Below are 17,491 nucleotides of genomic sequence, written 5' to 3'. Positions count from 1 at the left end.
TGGGTTTGGTTTGGTTTTCTCTCAGGCTTCTACTCTCCAAAGAGACTTTCATGTTTCTTTCTGAGTTCTCCACCTCATATTCAAATTCTTCATGGTTCTGGGACCCGACTGCCCTTCAGTCAGTGGCCTCTGGAGTGAGATCTGCTCATCTTCTGTGGAACAGATCTTGGGAAATTGAACTTGACAGCTTGAATCTTCCTTACATCATGTCAACTTAGGCTAATTTGAATGCCAAGGGATAAACATGGGACATCTTTCAGAAGCATCAATTTCCCTTGAGTCTCTTGAGACAGCAAAAACATTAATGTACTTAGGGATGACAGTCACATAGGTTTCTAGTATACCAAACTTCTCTCTGAAATGAGACTTGGGTTGTCCTCTTTCTGATGAATTCCCAGGTTTAACAGAAAGGCTGCCTTCTGCCATGAGGACACATTGATATAAAAGTATGAGAGGTGCTGGTGCTCTTAACACTAACAGACGTGAGGCCATATGACTATAAACCACATGGCGTACATTTCCTGTCTACTTCATGTTGACTTTTCTACCTCTGCCTGTGATTTTGGTGTCTGGCAGTTGCTGATTCGTGGCAAAACCCCAAAGTTTGGAGTCAGAGGAATGAGTTTAAGGTCTAGTATTACTTTTTCTTTTTCTTTTTCTTTTTTGTCATGATCTCAATCCCTCTCAGTCACTAAGTGATTGTCACAACATTTACAGAGTTGTTGGTGGCATTAAATCAGATGGTGTATAACAGTATTTTGTAAAACCTGTAAAGTAGGTTGTGAAAGTAGGGGTTTGTAGTTCTCATGGGCATTACTGCTCTTTTTTCCCACAGTTAAAAGAATTTCAACAAAGAAACAGCCCTGCTGTTTCAACACGAGTGAGAAAAAAGAAGAAAAGAAACAATAGTCATGAGACAGCCGCTTCTGATGGTGGCCAGTCACTATGCCATGTGAGTCTTGGCTGGCCAGGCTTCTGGGGAAAAGGGGCACAAGGGGCAGTAGAGGGTAATTGTTAAGATTGTGGAAGAACTTCTGGTTACTGGTTAGGAATTCTGGGTTTGAATCCTGCCTCTTCGTCTGCCAGGGATATGATCTAAGGAAAGTTGCTGGAGCTTTTTGGGCCTCTCCTTTCACATCTGTAAAATAGAGGTGGTATTGTCTGACTTCCATTTGTGAAGGTGAAATGAGATTCATTATTGCTGGTGTTTTTTTGTTAATCCCTAGTACATGGCCCACTGTAAACACCCAGGACACCCAGGAAATGGTCCTTGCTGTTTGATTTTCTTCATCCCCAGTCTCAAGGGGAAGCCAGCCCAATGAGAACAGACATTTGCTGTCAGGCTGTCCCTTAAAGAGTCACTGAAAGGGCCCTAGGGTGGGATGGTGGGAGATAAGAACCATGAGAGGAGCTGGCACAAGGGAATTACATGGGACCAAGGGTCCGAGAGAGGCAGAACAGAAAATGCTGCCAGCTGATGGGGAGGAAAGGAAGTCAGAGGCTTGGACACTGAGGGGACAAAACATCTCTGTGTGCACTCTCATCTCTTGGAGTCAGCAGCAGGTGGTCACAAGGAGGGCCCTGCACCATGTGCCTCCATGAAAGATCCAGAGGTAAGAGGCCCTGAGCTGAGGTACAGTGACCCTGCAGGCCAGCCCTCCAGCCCCCTCCCACAGTGGTGGCTGGGTGCCCCTCTGCCAGCTGAGATAGACCCCACACACCCCAACCCTAATGATTGTTCTCTCTACCTCTCCCCCGATGCTCCCCCAACTCCTCCTCTCTGCATGTGCCTCAGAGCGCACACCAACTACAAATAGCCCTGGACTCGAGCTCCATCACAACCAGTGAACTGAATAACACCGTCGACTTATTGGTAAGAGTCTGTGGGTCCCCTGATTTCACACGGCCAATCCTGGGCTCCAGTTTCACCTTGGATCTGCTGTGGGTGAGTTGAAGGGTGCTATGGGGAGCCAGCACTGGACGCAGAGCTCAGAGGCCAAATGCCCACCCTGGCCTTACCTGGCTGTGGCCTTGGCCAAGTCCTAGGTGGAGGACTAGGTACTTGGACAGTGAAAGTACAGAAGAGTAGCTTTAGTATGTTACGATTTGTGTAAAGAGAGAAAATGTGTGTGTGTGTGTGTGTGTGTGTATACACATTTGTGTAAAGAGAAAATTTTGTGTGTGTGTGTGTGTGTATACTATAATAATATACATAAAACATGTCTGTAAGGATTTGTGAAAAACTCAGGAGAGAGCACAGGTGGCTGGGAGATACTTCCCTTCTGTGCCTTCTGAGTTTTGGACTATGAGAATGTATCACCCTTTCAAAAAGTGAACAAAAGATTCATTTCCCCCTTCCTGTCTGTGCCCCCACCCCCAGCAGGAAATAAAATGGACTTAGAGGATCAGATGGACCTGGGTGTTCAAATCCCAGCTCTGTCTAAGTCATCTTAGGCAACCACCTAACCTCTAATACTCCATGTTTTCCATCTACACAGTAGAGGTAATGGTAGTAACTGCCTCACATGGTGGTTGTGAGGGATTGTTAGCATTCTACCTGGTGACCCACTTGATAAAGGTTCCAACAGCAGTAGTAATAACAGGAATAACAATAGAATATGATCTGATTTCTCTGGGCCTCTGTGAACCAGCAGTAAATTTGATGTCTTTGCCTGTCCCTTCCAACTTTACTGAGTTCTTTTAAAATCCAGACCATGGGCCTTGATCTTTACTGACGGAGTTGTGTATTAGCTATACCCTAGCCCTTTTAAGGGGCACCATGTGGAATGGCCCAAGCTCTTCAGATTGAAGCTTCTCCTTCTCCACCATCCAGCCCTTGAGCCGCTGTGAAGCAGTCCTTGAGCAGCAGTTACAGCAGTTTCTACAGGAGCGGGAACTGCTCAAAGCACAGGTGGCAGAGGTGAGACTTTGCAGAGGAAGGGATGTGAAAGGAAGATAACCCCAGGTGGCCAGGAGCAGGTGAGGACCAGTGATAGCCCTTCCTAACTTCTGGGTCCATTCTTGCAGGTGACGGAGTGTCTTAAGAAAGCTCAGCTAGAAAGAGACACATACGCTCAACAACTCAAAACAGAGAGGGCGTGGTGGCAGCAGCAATTGCTGAAAATGTCAGGAGAAGTGAGAGCTGACCCTTCAGCCCCCCACCTTAGATAGCTCACTTGATCTTCCTGGGCATCTGTAAAAAGAATAGTCCAGCCAGGGGTGGTCACAGGACTGGGCTTTGTGGAGCTGGGGGCAGAGAGGGAGATAGTAGCCTGTCCAGCCACCAACCCCTCTCTCCAGGGCCCTTTCCCCCTGTGCTTTGGGCAGATGGGAATATTCAAAATGGAGAAAAGGCAGGACATAATGAAAATCGAGGAGCTGAAGGGGAGCCTTGCCCTCCTACAAAACCATCTGGGTAAGATGGGGCTGGCGTGACCCGGAGCAGGACTGGAGTCAGAGGGCTGTGGAGGTGGCTTAGAGTGCCCTGGGGAGGCGGGTGGCTGGAAGGGCTTTGAGGCAGAGGGAAAGAGGTCTGTGCCAGGAGATGGCAAGTCTTGTAATTTCCATGAGACTCAGTGTCCCCATCAGCAAAGAGGGAGGGGTTCCCATTGTCAGCCACCCACAGTGCTCTCTATCTGAAAGTGGCTCAGAAGACTGGCTACCATTTGGGTGCAAGGAATCATTAGCAGTGATGGAAGGTTTGGGGAGCTTCAGAGGAGCTGTGCACCCAGAAGAGTTTTGTTGTTGTTGTTGTTGTTGTTGTTGTTTATTGAGAATCCAGAGGCCCTTATTGTCTGCTTCGTTTCTCAGCTGAACCCCCAATCCTGAAGCACCCAGCAGGGCCCTCTTACTTGGAGAAAAACCTAAAAACTGAAATCAAGTACCTGAGAGACAAGCTACAGGAACAGGAGAGACTGCAGGAGGTGAAAATGAGGCTCCGGGAGCAGGAGGTGAGGCTGAGAGAACAGGAGGAGAGGCTTCTTGAGCAGGAGGGGCTCCAGGAGCAGGAGGAGGAGCTGGTGTGCTGCCCACCTGCGGAGCCTGCCCTGATTCCCAGCCCTCCAGGCCTTTATTTTCCCACCTGTAAAATGGAGGAGTGTATGAAATGGGGCATCTAAAGGCACCTGTGAGTCAGAGTCCTGCTCTGATTTCTGTGGGAGAAAGGAGACAATTTTTCTAACCTGACTCCACCCTTCTTGGTGCCATGGGAGGCAGACACCAGGTTCTGGGGTCTCCAGCTGCAGTGGGTGGCCGCTGATTGCTTCTCTCTGTCCAGAAGAATGAGAACAGGAGCGCACTGCATTTGGAGCAGGAAGTACAGAACTGCAGGAGAAGCTTGACGAACAGGAGACGGTAACCTCTGCCCCATCCAGGAGGGCTGGGAGGCAGGCACCGGCCTCTGGGGAGGGGAGGTACAAGGCCAAAGGCAGCTCCACCCTGGGGGCAGGTGACCCCACACCCTCCAGGGCAGTCCTGTGACCGTTTCTTGCTTCCTGCCCCCTGACTTTTAGAGGCGGGTAGCCCTGGTCTCCTCCCAGGTCTGGACATCATCATCCCAGCTCGAGGCATGGAGCTCCCCAGTCATAGGGCAAGAGACAGTGGTGTGAGAGGCTCTTTATGCTGGGTGTGGAGGCTCACACCTGTGATCCCAGCACTTTGGGAGGCTGAGGCAGGAGTTTGAGACCAGCCTGGCCAACATGGCAAAGGCTCACCTCTACTAAAATTATAGCAACAACCACAACAACAAAGCTGGGCGTGGTGGCACACACCAGTAATCCCAGCTACTCAGGGGGCTGAGGCATGAGCATGGCTTGAGCCCGGGAGCTGGAGGTTGCGGTGAGCTGAGTTTGCACCATGACTCTCCAGCCTGGGCCACAGAGTGACACTCTGTCTCAAAACAAAACAAATCAAATCAAAGCAAAGCAAAACGAAAGTCTCCTTAGATCCAAACTGGATTCCGGCCTCGGTTCCACTGGTCACCATTGGACTACTTTGTATCTCTAAGTCTCTGTTTCTTTAACTTGCAAAGGAAGTTAGTGTTTTCCTTGCGTGGGTGCTGAGGATTAAATGAGATGATGCGTGGAAAGCATTAGGCATGTGGCACACTTGGCAAATGGTGGTCGGCTCCCTCTGCTTTTCCACCAGTCTGTGGCCTACAGTTTAAATGGTGGAAGGAAGGACGTGAGATTTCAGGCTGGGGAAGGAGGCATGGGGTTCTACGCAAGGGAGGCAGTCTCTTAGGCCGGAACCAGGGGCCAGGCGCCTGGGCAGGCCACCTTCCTCTCTGGTCCCTCCCAGACTCCCTTATGCTCTTGGTTCCTCCACCTTCTGATTCCTCTGAACCCCAACCCCTTCTGGGAGCCAGTAGTCAGACACCTTTGTGACTGACAGGTGCACTCTTTGAGGCCCCAAGGGAAGGGGCTATGCTCCACCTCCCTGCCCAATCAGTCCTGTGTATGCCCCTACAAGAATGTTCCCCTCTTGCCTTCAGGTGCCATTTCTGAATGCTTCTGGAGCTGGTGCTCAGGAGGAGCAGGCACGGCTCTGTGAGCAGCTCCAGCAACAACAGGTGTGCTGCCAGCACCAGGCTCACCCGGTGGCCTCGGCCCTGAGGGAGCCAGAGGCAGCAGCCATGGCCATAGGGGCTAGGAGCGAACATGGGTGTGGTGAGACCCAGCGAGCCCTGCAGGAAGCCATCGACAAGCTGCAGGTGAGTGAGTCCTGGCAGGGGCCATGAAGGGTGGGGGTGGGGCAGATCACTGCCAAGATGTGACCCCGTTATTTTGGCTCCAGAGAGACTTCATTGACATTGTGAAGGAGAATGCAGACCTCAAGGAGCGGGTGGTAAAACTAGAACTCGGACTCATCCAGCTCTCTGGAGAGAGAGACATGATAAGTGAGCAGGAGGCCGGGGCAGGGCAGTGGAGCTGCAGGGTGGTGGAGGGGCCCCAGCCTCTGAGCCTGTCCTCCCGCAGGAAAGTTCGTCAAACCAAATGACCTTGAGAGGGCAGTGGCCAAGACCCAGCACCAGAAGAATGATGTTAGCATGCTGTCCCAGGCCGAGGAGGGGATGAAGGTAAGGTGTACAACCTCTCTGCGGGAGAGAGGGGGATGGGGGTGGGCGTGAGCATGGGTGCCGGCACCGGCTTGGCAGCTGAGCACCCCTATCTCCAGGTGGAGCTGCTGGAGCTGCAGGGGCCAGTGATGCAGCTTATAATCGACCACGAGGTCCAGCACCCTGCTCATGAGTCCACTCCAGGGGCCCCAGCCCCCCAGGAGCTTGGTACTACTGACAAGGATGGTGAGTAGAGCCCTCAGGCGGGGTGGGCAGGCAGGAGAAGGGGAGGCTGGCACTGTGCTCAGATCCCCACCTCCTTCTCTCCAAAGAATTTTGTGAGGTGAGCCTGGACGATGACAGCGACAGCCTGGAGCCTGCAGGAGGGAGGGTACACCACACCCCACTGCAAAGCAGATGTCGCATTGCTTTGTGAGTTGTGGGACGGCCAGCAACACCGACCCTTGGGCAGCAGTCCCTCTATGCCAGCAATCCCCTTTTACCCCGCTGCTGTGAAGGAGGAAGTAAACATCACCATCAACTAAGAGCTGGCCAAGAAATTTATGAAGGAACAAAGTTATAGGATTAGTCTTCTACATGTTACTTTATTTAGATGTTAGAGCTTATGAAACACTCATGATGATTTGTGTTTCTAATTTATAGTTTATTTGTAAAAAGTTAAAGGAGAGTGGGTCTTCATGTGGCTTTCACTGATGTTCACTCTGGCATCCTTTAGGGTTTTTCATTTTTAATTTGATAATCATAGGTCATTAGCATGCCTATCCAGTTTGCCCTTAGGTGGTGGGAGTTCAAACACACAAAGACCCACTATTGGTACAAAACCATTCTCGCCAGTTTGGAATAGGCTGCCATAGTTTTTAACGTTATTGCAGCATGTATATTAAATATGGAATTCAGATACAATTTGCTTATGTTCTGCTATGGTATTTGATCGAATCCTAATTACAGAGACCTCTTAGTTAGCTCAGTATGTGCTTTGCCCTCACATGCACACTGTTTATTATTTTGTAAGATGCCACTATGAGTACTGAGATTTAGAGCTGTCGAAAGGCCGAGAACTGGAAACAGCCTTTCTTCCATGTTCTGTGCATTGCAAATGAGAGTAATAACATTTTGGGAGCTTTTAAAATCTGACAGAGGAGGAAAGTGGCCTGCTCTGGCAGGTATGTGCAGAATAGAGTATTTCATTCATTCCCATGCCGAGAATGAGCACTGTGCTATGGCAGTTCTTTTAGGATTTTTCTGTGCTCTGGGCTCATCAAGATAGTGCATCATGAGCTGTGGCAGCTGTACTCTTTTTTGATGACCTAAAAAAGGATGATTTCTGAGGAATAAAGGGCTCCCATCTTTGACAGTGGATGTGAAAAACCTTTCCTAGCCTAGAGCATTTATATTTATAATACATTGTAAAGTCAGAGTTCATGTTACCTGTTTTAACACATGACTCCAAGTCTCAGTACACAAAAGGGCACTGGTTGGCATTCTTCTTAATGTATTTAGTAAAGATCATAAGAAATCCTTTAAGATAAAGTATATATATATAAAGGAATGGAAATTTTTATCTTAGAATGGATAGGCACTAAATATTGATGATTGAACAGTTAATGTTTTAGGACACTTGGTATAGTGCTTTGCACACAGAAAGAGATGACAGATGAGATTATTCTTTTGTGTCTTTTCACGGTTTTAAAAATTGCTATTGATTACAGTTCACTTAGCAAGTTGCTGATAAAATGTCCATTTTTATAAAACATCTCCAACAACAACAAAAAAGAAATCCTTAAAAGCTTAAATGTCCAGAAAATAAAATTAAAATGTTAATAAAAAATTTTAGAAGTTTAAAGGTCCCTGGAACAGGCATACAGATTGTCAAGAATGAACTAGAGTGCAGGAAAGCCGTGTGACACCTGGCATCCCTCTGTGTTCATGGAGCTTCTTTGAGGCTAGATTGATGTGACCATCCACACTTCTCTGGCTAATACCTATTCTTCAACCACATTGGTTACTCTGACATAGGAATTGCCTTCTTTTTCTTGAATAGAAAGGACTTTAAACAATAATCACAAACAAAAAATAATCACAAACGTTATAAACGAATATATGTGACAATACTTGGCTGAAACCAAAAGGAGTTTCAGTAGACAGAATTGTACTATGTTTGAAAATCAAGGAGTTTATGCAGCTTAAAATGCTTATAGACTGCAGTGCCATCTACTGTTTGTGAATGTCAGCGTATTATCAGGAAAACCGTGTATACAATCACAGTTGTATTTCCTCACCAAGTTCTTCACCAAGAGTGAAATATGTTTTTGTGCCTTTCGGTTTCAGTTAGAGGCATATTTTGTGCAAGATGTATGTTAATGTGCCTCTACATTATGAATGAATTCTTTCAGTCAGACATTGTCTAAATCATAACTTATGATGCTTGGGAAAAAATCAACAGTTGAAATTTCATGAAATTCTAATGTTTGTATGCCAAAATACCTCCCATTGTTAGGATGGAGGGAGATATGTATTTGTGCTCCCTGAAGTGGAGATTCCTAGTTACTGACCATCTCCATGTTTAGCATTTTTCATGATACTTTCATAAATATGACATTAACAGGAGAGCACTAATATGATTTTACAGATGGAATAACACATTTGTCTGCATTAACTGAAAGAGTGCAAATATTGGGTCGTGGTGACTTGAACTGACTCCTCCAAAAAGCAGGAATTTATCAATGTATCAGATAAACCCAGTTTCAGAATGATCAAGGAAAAACTAGCTTTTTCTTAAATAGATGACAAAGTACCTACATAGAGTGATACTTTAGTTAATGTAGTAAATGTATTTTCCAGACTGACATTCAGCTTAAATATGCCTGCATGTGATTTACTCCATAGGTAACTGATGAACACATTCTTGTCAGATTGGGTACAGATGCTAAACACTATCTGAAGGTCATTCCTAGTCATATATATTTCTTAGGGTAAAAGTAAAGTGATTTGAACTATCAAAAGACCTTTGAAATAATTTATCAATGTATTAGATAAACTCAGTTTCAGAATGATCAAGAAAAAACATTAGCCCAAATAATGCAGCTAATTAACAGTGGTACAATTTATAGCCGGGGGATTTAAAATGGACTTAAAGTTCTGTCTTGTGTTTTATTTTTGAACTTGCCGCTTTTGCATTCTGTGAGTTCAGTTTAAAGACAGTTAGTCTAAGTCCATATTCAGCCCTTGGGCTAGAAATCGTGCCTCTGTTAATCAGCCACATTATCTGGGCTAACGTTTTTTCTTGATCATTCTGAAACTGAGTTTATCTAGTACATTGGTAAATTATTTCAAAGGTCTTTTGATAGTTCAAATCACTTCACTTTTACCCTAAGAAATATAAATGACTAGGAATGACCTTGACATAGTGTTTAGCATCTGTACCCAATCTGACAAGAATGTGTTCATCAGGTACCTATGGAGTAAATCACATACGGGCGTATTTAAGCTGAATATCAGTCTGGAAAATACATTTACTATATTAACAGAAATATCACTCTGTGTAGGTATTTTGTCATCTATTTAAGAGAAAGCTAAAAAGAATGGAAATCATATGACAGTGACTTAAGTCTTTCTTCAAAGTGCATGTGAGTCTTTTGCAGTACTTCATTCAGCCAAGTATCTGTTCTTTGCTTAGAAGGCAACATCAGAAGGTTAGCATTCATCAAAAACACAGAATTTTATTTTTTTCCTATTTGTGTCTGTTTATTTTAGATAACTGAAACTTCACAGACTTCAACAGCAAACAAAGTTTAAAAAATTCAGTTCTGTACTTTAGCTTCAACTATTTCTATTTTATAATCTATAAGGCTCATGCCATAGTTCAGCACCAACAGGATCCACACAAAACTGTTAAAGCATCTTCTTATTCATCCTGTGTGATAGTTTTTGTTTGTTGTTGTTTTTTAAGGTAAAAGTCCTACTTTCAGACCTTGAAGTGGAATCCCTCTAGTCAGAGTATAAAACTTGGGTTGTACCTTCTTATTTTCATTGAATAGATACAAAAAAAAAAAAAAAAGGAACAGTGTTCCACCATTGATTTAGGTTGTCAGTCTATATGTTGAATGTATAACACTGAAGGGTCAGAAGGAACATAACAATGCCCTGCCCTATTCTTCCCCTCCATTTTAAAGTTTTAGAAAGGTAACCAGAAAAATGTTTCATTTATTCTTTAAAATAAGGTGCAAAGAAGGATTACAACAACAAACGTCCTCATCCACACCTCCAGCAACATCTCACTATTTAGCATAATCTACCATGAACAGATTCAGGGACTCACCTAGAGCTATATTCACAGCTCCTGAATGGAGCATGTTTGCTATACCAGAGGCCTGCTCAATGGCAGCGTCTCTCTGTTCAGGGGTCATTACAAAATACATAGAATTTTCAAATGTGGGTTCGACTGAATAAATTTGAATTTATTTAGAAAGAATCAAAATACCTATTTAAAGATTGCAATATATGATAATCATTTTTAAAGGATTTTATTAAACCTGATAGGTTTTCCAGAAATGAATAAAAATCAGTTCTGAAACCAAAGCTGATTTTAAGAAAATTTGAAAATGTAAATCAGTCCTATCCTACCCATAACATAGCTGCTCCAAAACTTTATCTTAAAGAGTCATTTTAAAATAACTATTAAAACATGTAACTGCTATCTTAATGTTTTGAAATTACTTAAAACATTTTAAAATATGAATATCACAGATTAAAAGAAACCAGGGGAAGGAAAAATAGAGAAATCCCAATTCTAGTCCAAAGCTTTAGTTGCCAGGTTTTCTAAGAATGACTTTTACCAATGTATGAACTCTTATGAACAGAATGTAAGATGTAAATCCTGAGCCTTTTGTCTAAAGCGACATTATTGACTGCTGCTGTGATGCTCCAGTAATGTAATAAATTATTCAATTGCTGCAAAGCGCTGTTTTTGCCTTAAAATTTTGTGTGTCTTGACAACTATAGTATTAAAGGTATGGAGACTCTGCAAATGCTGGGCACGCTTGGCATGAGATAATGTATTTTTATGAAATTGTAATACAGCTATGCAAGTGTGTTTATTAAAAGAACACAAACTAATAACGTGATTAAAAGTTATGGGATAAAAATTGTGTAAAGGTTGTGGTAAAAAAAGTGGATAAAATGTGGAAAAATTTTATGAAAAGTATAAAATTTATGAAAAGGAAGTTAAGAGATTTTTAAAAATCATCATGGGGAAAAATATAAAAATAAAAGCAGGCCCATGTCAGCAAGGCCTGAAGGGGAGCTGGAGTCTCCGCCCCACCATGTCCCTCCCACCCCTTCCCAGTCATGCCTTTATTATTAGGGTAGCAAGACAAGCCCCCTGTCTAATGGGGGGAGACAAACAGACCCTTTGCCACCTTCACCAGGGCTGACTCCTCAAATCTCTGGGTGATGATGGTTGTTATTTAAGAGCCAGAGGCTGCTGGAGTTGGTTGGTTTAAAGGAGGCCAGATGGCCTCCTTCCTCTCACCAAAGCAGCTTCTTCCTCAGGGGGCTCCCATATTCTTTATTCAGAGAGGCAGCTGAGGCAGGAAAGTGGTGCTAACTGTGGACCAGGCGAGGGCACGGGCTGCTGGGGTGACCCCCCCTTCCCCAGTGTACATATTGTATGTGTGCAACGTATATTTTAGCGGTTTTGGGTGCCCCGTGTATCTTAACCTGGCAGAGGTTGGAGCTGGTACATGGGGGAGGAGGTTTTAATAATTATTTGCAGCTGGGAAACTTATTTATTGATAGCAGAGGACAGAGGAAGGAGGTGGGGATGGGGTCGTGGCTCCTTGGTGATGCAACACCTGTTTATTTTGCCTTTTATTTTGGAATAAATGGATTTAGCCACACTGCTCAGCCTGGTGTAGTCCCGTTTCCCTCACTGGGTCCTGGAGTTTATGCCACTGAACGAGGAGCCCCAGAGTGTCTGAGCGTGTCCAGCCGGGCTGTTGGGGACCTTCCAGGCCTGTTACCTGTGTGCTGCCTGGTGACACCTGGGGGATTTCCCGGGGACTGCCATGGCACGTCCGGCCCTGACAGCCAGCAGGCTCAGAAGCCTGATCCAGCGGTGGCCGGGAAGGTAGGTACCAGCACCCAAGGGCGCTGACTTCCGCCCACCCCAGGCGTCTGTCTTCCATCCCCCCGCCTCCCTCTCCTGTCTGCGCCTGGTGGCCTGTTCTGTCTGTCCCTCCAGGGTGCCGGCTGCCCCGCAGGCTCCCTCCAGGCTGAGTTCGTGGCCCTCCTGCCCCCTAGTGGCTAGAGCCGGCTGCACGGGACAAGACCAGCTGAGCTCCAGGGACCTTCCGGGAACAGGGTGGGGCCTTTTCACCGTGCCCAACAGCACTCCAGAAATGGCTTGTCCTTTCCCTTCCCCTGAGCTCCAGAGAGAACACAGTCCACAGGGAACGCATTCCCCATCGTCCAGAAATGGGTTTGACTCTCAGTCGAGGGACAGCAGGAGAGGTAGAGACTGTCAGGCCACAGGGCTGCCTGCGCAGCACCTCGGTGCTTGTCGGGGGACAGGAGGGATGGTGGGGCCTGGGTGACAGGGAGGCTCACTGGAGGTGGCGCACTTTGGAGAGGCAGTGTCAGGGGACAGCTTTCTCTTGTTGGGCCACATGACTCCACCACAAGGACATCACAGTGACTGATTCCCAGTGCCAGAGGCGAGGCGGTCAGCCACGTGGAGGTGTGTGTATATATGTGAGTATTTATAGCTATTTCTTGAACAGGGCAGGAGCATGCCACAGAGAGGGACGGTCACACCTGGATGTGTCAGCTTACCACTACAACAGACTAAGTCACAGATGAAGGGGGCTGCCTTTGGGGCTGGGGATTCACAGAACAGCCGCCCAGGCCGGCATCGCACCACATGGTAGAGCAGGAGCTGGGGGTCATCTGGGCGCTGGAGCTGGCGCTGAGGCTCTGGCTGCTGAGTGGCTGCACAGACCCTGCCAGAGGCAGAAGAGACTGTCAGCCTTTGGGACCCAGGCCCAGGCCTGTGGCTGCAGAGAGGCAGCATCACCCTGGCGTACGACCTTCACCTCCTCCCGGGCTCCCAGCAGCCAGGAACGCCCACGGTCAGCACAGGCACCTGGGCGGACGGTGAGGGTCCAGCTGCCCTCCAGTGAAAGGAGCACCTGCTTTTGGGCTGTCACTCGGGAGAAGTGTCCGGAGGAAGTGTGCTTGCCGTCAGGGAGGCCGAAGCAGAAGCCTCCGTCCAGGGCTCCTGGGGATGGGGGCATTGGGTCCACTGGCCCGAGCTGGCTCCCCACCCTGGGGATTCCCTGTGGGCAGCAGGAACCTGGGGCCTGCCCTCAGCACCCACCTCTGTGTGAGAACAGCACGAGCCTGCCGTCCAGCTGGGCCTGCGTGAGGCTGCACACCTCAGTGCCCGGCACCCCCCACAGCACTACGTGCCCGCTCCTGGGCTGCCTGATGGTGTAGACCAGGTCCTCAGGCCCGGAGTCACCATCCGTGCTCCTCAGAGCCTCCGCAGGGATGGGCGCCGTGGCCCCCTCCCACATCTGGGGACACGGGCCTGTGACAGTTCTGCCCTGCCATGCTCACCCACCCCTTCGTCCCCAGCCTGGGCAGCCACCAGGACTCCAACCCCACTGCAGGTCAGACCTCAGCTGGCATCAGGGCTGGCACTGCTCCAGCTCCCCTGCACAAGGGGACCTCCCCGACTTCACCTTCCCTGTCACCCCAGGGAAGGCCCCAGGGAAGGCCACCCTCCAGGCCCAGCCTCCCTGCTCTCCATCTGGCCTAGTCCGCATGTCCCTCAAGGCCAGCTTGTGTCCCCTGCCCCGGAAGGCCCCAGCTCTCACCCTCACCAAGTTCTCACCCCCCAGAAACCAACTCTGACCAACAGTGCTTCCTAATTTGCCTCGCTGATGGGGCCGGGGTCTCCTTTCAGGCCCTCCATGTGTGTCTGGCAGGGGCTGGGCATGGTGGGAATGGTGATTTTGGAAATGGGCCCTCCTTCCAGCTGAGGGAGGGGTGGGACGCACCAAGAGTGGGACGTCTGGAGAGGTGGGACGCGTGGGGGCTGATGGCTGGCAGTGTCCTCGGCACAGAAGCAGTGCTGGGACAGGCCAGGTGCTTCCAGAGCAGTTCCGGGCCCTGCTCATGCTGGGCGAAGGGGACCCCTCTTCAGGCCTCTCACGTGCAAGCAGAGCAGGCACCGGTTCCTGAGGTCCTGAGGTCTGGTCTTGCTCGGCAGTGCCGGCATGGGGCTCACATGCCCGGAAAATGGAGCCCTTTGGCATTCCTGGGCCCTCTCCCCTGGCCCCAGGGAGCCCTCAGGCCCAGCCTTGGCAGGAGGGGCCTTAATGTGGGGGGCAGGGCCCCAGCGCTGGGCTCCTGGAGCAAACACGGGTGGATGGCCCCACCTGGTGGCTGTGCTGCCACACAGCCATCCCGACCCGTGGTTCCTGAGCGCTGTGTCCCACTCACTCTTCAGCAGCCTCCCCACCACCAGGCCGCCCTCTACGGGCACAACCTAGACCACCAAAACCCCCCAGTGCCCCACATCAGAGACAGCCCAAGTCAGCCCTCTGCAGAACCTTCAGTGGCTCCTGACCACGGAGGATGCCCCCAAGAAGCTGGCGGTCAAAGCCCTGCCGTGTGGGCTTAGTAAACGCATGCCACTTCTGTTCCAGCAGAACTACATGTGCAGCCATGACAGGTTCCAGCCCATGTCCGGGCCTCCACTTCCACCCCTGCCGAATGGGGGCCCTGCTCTGCTGGGGCACAAGGGGCAGGAGTTTGGGGAGCCAGGCCGTGCCTTCACTTGCTGGGGTGAAGGTGGGAAGCTTAACGACTCCCGCCCTGGCGCCTGCCCTTAAGGGCTTGTAAGTGATTCTGGCAGGTGTTCTGGTCCTGAGCCACAGGAGAAGAAACAGCAGAGCCACGTGTGGCCGCTCAGAAGTCTGCCTGCCATGCCTGCGAGTGTCCAACAGCAAAACCTCCCACCTTGCTCTGCTTTTAGCACAATCTCACATCTCTCCTTCCAGCCACCGTGTGAGGCACGCGGCAGCTCCCCATTTGCAGAGGAGGAAACTGAGGCTCAGAGAGGGGGAGCTCTGTGCCAGGAGGGAGGGGATGCTGGCCTCTTTCTCGAAGCAGACATGGGGGGTGGTCCCAGGGATGCTCTCACCTGCAGGCCAGTGTTTGTGGCGAGGACGGGGGTTTGGTTGTTGACAAGCAGGACGGTGACAGTGAAGGCCACAGGATGGCTCTGGTGGTCCGTCTCAGAGGCATCCACCATCAGGACAAAACTGTCTGTCAGTGTCTCACTCCCATCATGCACATAGCAGATGAGCTGCTCTTCCACCTAGGGGCAGGCCCAGGGCTGGCGGTCAGGCCCCAGCAGCACCCTCCGTGTCCTGCCTTTGGGTGCAGGAGGAGACTGACTCTTTCAGGGCCTCTGTTTCCACGGTGGAAATGGGGAGAACAAGCTCCAGCTCCCGGAGGAGTTGTGAGGAAGAAAGCAGACGCAGTGTGGAAAGCAGAGGTGCTTCTGACACGCGACTCCCGACTCCTCTGTGTAAACTCCAGATGGGAGTCCCGGGGCTCCCTTCACTGGCGCCCGGAGCTGGCTGCAGCACTGGGCCTCTCACAGCCACAGCTCTCTCCAGGAGAAGGCGCTGAGGGTCCTGGCTTGAGGTCCGTCCTCCTTCTGCAGGGACCTGCAGGCTAAGGCCAGGGGTGCAGGTACAGGACCCTTTCAGGGATTTGCCTGAAAATCCCAGGTTGGCTCAGAGATCTCTAAACCCGTCTGGGGGCTGGGCTGTGAGCCTACAACATGGGGAGACCCCTGAGAACAACAGGTGGCATGTCTGCTCCTGGGGAGCTGTGGGTCCCGAGGGTGAAGCTTCCACCCAAACCAGGGACACAGCCCCACCCCCAACCTGCTGAACTTACTTTGTGACTCTGAACAAGCAGGCTCCTCTATCTGAGCCCAGGGCTTTCCCCTGGATCCATGGGGGTCTGATGCAGTTTTCTGCAGTAAGTTCCAGGAAGGGAGGCAGCCTCGCTGACAACCCAAACCGTTAGGCCTCGGGAGATCCGCACGTGGGCCTGTCGAAGCAGGAGTAATGGCTGGAGGCCTGGCTAATGCCAGGGCTGGCACAGCGGTGGGCTCTTCCACAGGCTGGGAGCTGGCCTGGGCCTGGGGAGGAGCTGAGCGAGGGGCAGGAATGCTTAACAGGACAGGATCTGTCCCTGCGGAGCCCACCCCTGCCACCAGGCCACCTTGACACCTTGACGGCAGCCCTACAGCCATGACCCTACATCAGAGACAATCATGGCTTCATCGGCAATGCTGGCTTTTGGGGGGCGCTTTATTGAAGGGGGTTTGCTTAGGCTGTGAGAAAGTGGGGAGGGGTGTTGGAGAGGGAGAGAACAGTGGTGGGTGGGAGATCGGGAGACAGGAACAAACATCTGGTGTTCTCAGGGAGCTGTCTGTCCCTGCAGACTTCTCTCTCTCCCCTCCTGGGGTCAGAGCCACTGGTGGGTGACTGCCCCCTGGCCTGATGTGGGGAAGCTCGCTGCTGTTGGGGTGAGTGAGAACACCACGACCTCTGTGACCAAAGAGTGACGTGAGACAGTCCCTGCTTTTCTCTGAGCCTCAATTTCCTCATCTGTAAGATGGGAATGTTGGACAGGTGTGGTGGCTCACACCTGTTATCCCAGCACTTCAGAAGGCCAAGGCAGGAGGACTGCTTGAGCCCAGGGGTTTGAGACCAGCCTGGACAACACAGTCAGACCCCGTCGCTAAAAAAAGTAATTACTCTGGTGTGGTGGTGTGCACCTGAAGTCCCAGCTACTCAGGAGGCTGAGATGGGAAGATCGCTTGACCCTCAGAGGTTGAGGCTGCAGTGAGCCGAAATTGCTCCAGCCCTGGGGGACATGGAAAGACCTCATCTCAATAATAAAAAATGAGTGGGTAGCGGGGACTGTTTCCTGACCTGCAGGGCTGCTGTGGGCTGCAGGACTGACAACATAGTTAGTGGCACGCTGGGATGTCCCTGGAGGAAAGAGCTGGCCTCTCCTGTTTGGAATTATGGACCCTCCTAAGAAGCATAGAGAGCTGGGAACCCTTGCCCCATGGAGAGCTAAGGACAAAACTGTTCATACAAAGTCAGTTCATTCAAACGCTTTTCCTACAAACTCAGTAGGAAGAGTAATACGGTAAATTCGAATCCCGGCCTATGCCCGCAGCTGGAGGAAGAGTCTTAGCTCTGGAAGCCTCTATAGAACTGACAGCTGGGGCAGAGGGCCTGTTGGAGGCAAGAGGAGAGCTGAATGGGGTGGGAGTCAGGGTGAGGCAGTGAAGGAGCAGAGAGACCAGGGAGGGACCAG

At 49.9% G+C, this 17,491-nt stretch overlaps 1 pseudogene; it reads right to left on the bottom strand.

The window, feature by feature from the left end:
• Positions 1–1,867: 1,867 nt before the first annotated feature.
• LOC141580462 (uncharacterized) lies at positions 1,868–2,716 on the bottom strand (annotated as a pseudogene).
• Positions 2,717–17,491: the final 14,775 nt, after the last annotated feature.

Source organism: Saimiri boliviensis, chromosome 11, assembly GCF_048565385.1.
Source record: "Saimiri boliviensis isolate mSaiBol1 chromosome 11, mSaiBol1.pri, whole genome shotgun sequence".
NCBI lineage: Eukaryota > Metazoa > Chordata > Mammalia > Primates > Cebidae > Saimiri > Saimiri boliviensis.
The sequence above is the reverse complement of the archived record's forward strand: the minus strand, read 5'-3'. Positions and strand labels throughout refer to the sequence as shown.